The sequence below is a fragment of the Scyliorhinus torazame genome, chromosome 4 (genome assembly GCF_047496885.1).
Source record: "Scyliorhinus torazame isolate Kashiwa2021f chromosome 4, sScyTor2.1, whole genome shotgun sequence".
Taxonomy (NCBI): Eukaryota; Metazoa; Chordata; class Chondrichthyes; order Carcharhiniformes; family Scyliorhinidae; genus Scyliorhinus; species Scyliorhinus torazame.
In genome coordinates, this window is record NC_092710.1 from 304655968 (window position 1) to 304660967 (window position 5000).

Sequence of the window (5000 nt, forward strand, 5' to 3'; positions counted from 1 at the left end):
CACCCTCGCCACTTCTTCTTTCCGGTTGTTTTCAATTTTTTCTCTCTCTTTTTCTACTTCTACTTCTACTTCTCCTCCTCTTTCTCTCCTTCTCCTGCTAATTCTAGCCTATATGCCTGATACTCGCTCCCCTTCATGCCATCCCCACCGAGCTCTCTTTTTTCTTCTCCACCTCCTCAAGGAAAACTGCAAGCCCCGCCTACCTCACACCAGCCTGCCGCCTGCACGCTGCTGCCTTTCCACATTGCAACGCTGCGCACTTCTCTCAGCACAGCCAGCACAAGGGTCAGGCAGGCAATGCAAGCCAGCTCTCTCTTCCTTCGCTTTCCACACCAGCCCCAATGCCACAACTTGCATTCATGCGGCGCCTTCAGGCTAGGAGAGTGAACGTCCTGCCGACACACTGGCTTGCGGCCACACGGGCCAGCTGGCGTGCCCATCAAAGTGCAGCACGCCAAGGCACACAACCGTGCTGCGTTGCAAAGGCCCGGCAAAGCTGCAGCAGCTGAATGGCCCGACCAAGCCGCCTGCCTGAGTTGAGCCCGCAGGCAAGTGTTGGGAGGAATGGCGAGGACGCAGAGAGCAGCAAAAGGTTGGCCTGCCTCTGGTGTGGAGAGTGCTTGGCGTGAGCAGTCACTGCTGGCCGCAAAAGCCTACTGCACCTGGTATTCCCAGGCGGTCTCCCATCCAAGTACTAACCAGGCCTGAGTCTGCTTAGCTTCCAAGATCAGACGAGATCGGGCGTTTTCAGACTAGTATGGCCGTAGGCATCTGCAGCACCGTCTTCTCGCATATTCAAGCTGGCCACCCTAGCACCCTCGCCACTTCTTCTTTCCGGTTGTTTTCAATTTTTTCTCTCTCTTTTTCTACTTCTACTTCTACTTCTCCTCCTCTTTCTCTCCTTCTCCTGCTAATTCTAGCCTATATGCCTGATACTCGCTCCCCTTCATGCCATCCCCACCGAGCTCTCTTTTTTCTTCTCCACCTCCTCAAGGAAAACTGCAAGCCCCGCCTACCTCACACCAGCCTGCCGCCTGCACGCTGCTGCCTTTCCACATTGCAACGCTGCGCACTTCTCTCAGCACAGCCAGCACAAGGGTCAGGCAGGCAATGCAAGCCAGCTCTCTCTTCCTTCGCTTTCCACACCAGCCCCAATGCCACAACTTGCATTCATGCGGCGCCTTCAGGCTAGGAGAGAGAACGTCCTGCCGACACACTGGCTTGCGGCCACACGGGCCAGCTGGCGTGCCCATCAAAGTGCAGCACGCCAAGGCACACAACCGTGCTGCGTTGCAAAGGCCCGGCAAAGCTGCAGCAGCTGAATGGCCCGACCAAGCCGCCTGCCTGAGTTGAGCCCGCAGGCAAGTGTTGGGAGGAATGGCGAGGACGCAGAGAGCAGCAAAAGGTTGGCCTGCCTCTGGTGTGGAGAGTGCTTGGCGTGAGCAGTCACTGCTGGCCGCAAAAGCCTACTGCACCTGGTATTCCCAGGCGGTCTCCCATCCAAGTACTAACCAGGCCTGAGTCTGCTTAGCTTCCGAGATCAGACGAGATCGGGCGTTTTCAGACTAGTATGGCCGTAGGCATCTGCAGCACCGTCTTCTCGCCTATTCAAGCTGGCCACCCTAGCACCCTCGCCACTTCTTCTTTCCGGTTGTTTTCAATTTTTTCTCTCTCTTTTTCTACTTCTACTTCTACTTCTCCTCCTCTTTCTCTCCTTCTCCTGCTAATTCTAGCCTATATGCCTGATACTCGCTCCCCTTCATGCCGTCCCCACCTAGCTCTCTTTTTTCTTCTCCACCTCCCCAAGGAAAACTGCAAGCCCCGCCCACCTCACACCAGCCTGCCGCCTGCACGCTGCTGCCTTTCCACATTGCAACGCTGCGCACTTCTCTCAGCACAGCCAGCACAAGGGTCAGGCAGGCAATGCAAGCCAGCTCTCTCTTCCTTCGCTTTCCACACCAGCCCCAATGCCACAACTTGCATTCATGCGGCGCCTTCAGGCTAGGAGAACGTCCTGCCGACACACTGGCTTGCGGCCACACGGGCCAGCTGGCGGGCCCATCAAAGTGCAGCACGCCAAGGCACCCAACCGTGCTGCGTTGCAAAGGCCCGGCAAAGCTGCAGCAGCTGAATGGCCCGACCAAGCCGCCTGCCTGAGTTGAGCCCGCAGGCAAGTGTTGGGAGGAATGGCGAGGACGCAGAGAGCAGCAAAAGGTTGGCCTGCCTCTGGTGTGGAGAGTGCTTGGCGTGAGCAGTCTCTGCTGGCCGCAAAAGCCTACTGCACCTGGTATTCCCAGGCGGTCTCCCATCCAAGTACTAACCAGGCCTGAGTCTGCTTAGCTTCCAAGATCAGACGAGATCGGGCGTTTTCAGACTAGTATGGCCGTAGGCATCTGCAGCACCGTCTTCTCGCCTATTCAAGTTGGCCACCCTAGCACCCTCGCCACTTCTTCTTTCCGGTTGTTTTCAATTTTTTCTCTCTCTTTTTCTACTTCTACTTCTACTTCTCCTCCTCTTTCTCTCCTTCTCCTGCTAATTCTAGCCTATATGCCTGATACTCGCTCCCCTTCATGCCGTCCCCACCTAGCTCTCTTTTTTCTTCTCCACCTCCCCAAGGAAAATTGCAAGCCCCGCCCACCTCACACCAGCCTGCCGCCTGCACGCTGCTGCCTTTCCACATTGCAACGCTGCGCACTTCTCTCAGCACAGCCAGCACAAGGGTCAGGCAGGCAATGCAAGCCAGCTCTCTCTTCCTTCGCTTTCCACACCAGCCCCAATGCCACAACTTGCATTCATGCGGCGCCTTCAGGCTAGGAGAGAGAACGTCCTGCCGACACACTGGCTTGCGGCCACACGGGCCAGCTGGCGTGCCCATCAAAGTGCAGCACGCCAAGGCACACAACCGTGCTGCGTTGCAAAGGCCCGGCAAAGCTGCAGCAGCTGAATGGCCCGACCAAGCCGCCTGCCTGAGTTGAGCCCGCAGGCAAGTGTTGGGAGGAATGGCGAGGACGCAGAGAGCAGCAAAAGGTTGGCCTGCCTCTGGTGTGGAGAGTGCTTGGCGTGAGCAGTCTCTGCTGGCCGCAAAAGCCTACTGCACCTGGTATTCCCAGGCGGTCTCCCATCCAAGTACTAACCAGGCCTGAGTCTGCTTAGCTTCCGAGATCAGACGAGATCGGGCGTTTTCAGACTAGTATGGCCGTAGGCATCTGCAGCACCGTCTTCTCGCCTATTCAAGCTGGCCACCCTAGCACCCTCGCCACTTCTTCTTTCCGGTTGTTTTCAATTTTTTCTCTCTCTTTTTCTACTTCTACTTCTACTTCTCCTCCTCTTTCTCTCCTTCTCCTGCTAATTCTAGCCTATATGCCTGATACTCGCTCCCCTTCATGCCATCCCCACCGAGCTCTCTTTTTTCTTCTCCACCTCCTCAAGGAAAACTGCAAGCCCCGCCTACCTCACACCAGCCTGCCGCCTGCACGCTGCTGCCTTTCCACATTGCAACGCTGCGCACTTCTCTCAGCACAGCCAGCACAAGGGTCAGGCAGGCAATGCAAGCCAGCTCTCTCTTCCTTCGCTTTCCACACCAGCCCCAATGCCACAACTTGCATTCATGCGGCGCCTTCAGGCTAGGAGAACGTCCTGCCGACACACTGGCTTGCGGCCACACGGGCCAGCTGGCGGGCCCATCAAAGTGCAGCACGCCAAGGCACCCAACCGTGCTGCGTTGCAAAGGCCCGGCAAAGCTGCAGCAGCTGAATGGCCCGACCAAGCCGCCTGCCTGAGTTGAGCCCGCAGGCAAGTGTTGGGAGGAATGGCGAGGACGCAGAGAGCAGCAAAAGGTTGGCCTGCCTCTGGTGTGGAGAGTGCTTGGCGTGAGCAGTCTCTGCTGGCCGCAAAAGCCTACTGCACCTGGTATTCCCAGGCGGTCTCCCATCCAAGTACTAACCAGGCCTGAGTCTGCTTAGCTTCCAAGATCAGACGAGATCGGGCGTTTTCAGACTAGTATGGCCGTAGGCATCTGCAGCACCGTCTTCACGCCTATTCAAGTTGGCCACCCTAGCACCCTCGCCACTTCTTCTTTCCGGTTGTTTTCAATTTTTTCTCTCTCTTTTTCTACTTCTACTTCTACTTCTCCTCCTCTTTCTCTCCTTCTCCTGCTAATTCTAGCCTATATGCCTGATACTCGCTCCCCTTCATGCCGTCCCCACCTAGCTCTCTTTTTTCTTCTCCACCTCCCCAAGGAAAATTGCAAGCCCCGCCCACCTCACACCAGCCTGCCGCCTGCACGCTGCTGCCTTTCCACATTGCAACGCTGCGCACTTCTCTCAGCACAGCCAGCACAAGGGTCAGGCAGGCAATGCAAGCCAGCTCTCTCTTCCTTCGCTTTCCACACCAGCCCCAATGCCACAACTTGCATTCATGCGGCGCCTTCAGGCTAGGAGAGAGAACGTCCTGCCGACACACTGGCTTGCGGCCACACGGGCCAGCTGGCGTGCCCATCAAAGTGCAGCACGCCAAGGCACACAACCGTGCTGCGTTGCAAAGGCCCAGCAAAGCTGCAGCAGCTGAATGGCCCGACCAAGCCGCCTGCCTGAGTTGAGCCCGCAGGCAAGTGTTGGGAGGAATGGCGAGGACGCAGAGAGCAGCAAAAGGTTGGCCTGCCTCTGGTGTGGAGAGTGCTTGGCGTGAGCAGTCTCTGCTGGCCGCAAAAGCCTACTGCACCTGGTATTCCCAGGCGGTCTCCCATCCAAGTACTAACCAGGCCTGAGTCTGCTTAGCTTCCGAGATCAGACGAGATCGGGCGTTTTCAGACTAGTATGGCCGTAGGCATCTGCAGCACCGTCTTCTCGCCTATTCAAGCTGGCCACCCTAGCACCCTCGCCACTTCTTCTTTCCGGTTGTTTTCAATTTTTTCTCTCTCTTTTTCTACTTCTACTTCTACTTCTCCTCCTCTTTCTCTCCTTCTCCTGCTAATTCTAGCCTATATGCCTGATACTCGCTCC

General features: G+C 56.6%; 6 non-coding genes across 6 annotated transcripts; all 6 read right to left on the reverse strand.

Moving 5' to 3' along the window:
- Positions 1-650: 650 nt before the first annotated feature.
- Positions 651-769, reverse strand: LOC140413904 (5S ribosomal RNA). The gene has a single exon (XR_011943055.1). It is a non-coding gene; the product is annotated as a 5S ribosomal RNA (ribosomal RNA).
- A 694-nt stretch (positions 770-1463) lies between these two features.
- On the reverse strand, positions 1464-1582 carry LOC140412266 (5S ribosomal RNA). Its single transcript, XR_011941466.1, has one exon. It is a non-coding gene; the product is annotated as a 5S ribosomal RNA (ribosomal RNA).
- Positions 1583-2272: 690 nt separating this feature from the next.
- On the reverse strand, positions 2273-2391 carry LOC140413905 (5S ribosomal RNA). Its single transcript, XR_011943056.1, has one exon. It is a non-coding gene; the product is annotated as a 5S ribosomal RNA (ribosomal RNA).
- A 694-nt stretch (positions 2392-3085) lies between these two features.
- On the reverse strand, positions 3086-3204 carry LOC140412267 (5S ribosomal RNA). Its single transcript, XR_011941467.1, has one exon. It is a non-coding gene; the product is annotated as a 5S ribosomal RNA (ribosomal RNA).
- Positions 3205-3894: 690 nt separating this feature from the next.
- LOC140413906 (5S ribosomal RNA) lies at positions 3895-4013 on the reverse strand. Its single transcript, XR_011943057.1, has one exon. It is a non-coding gene; the product is annotated as a 5S ribosomal RNA (ribosomal RNA).
- Positions 4014-4707: 694 nt separating this feature from the next.
- LOC140412268 (5S ribosomal RNA) lies at positions 4708-4826 on the reverse strand. The gene has a single exon (XR_011941468.1). It is a non-coding gene; the product is annotated as a 5S ribosomal RNA (ribosomal RNA).
- Positions 4827-5000: the final 174 nt, after the last annotated feature.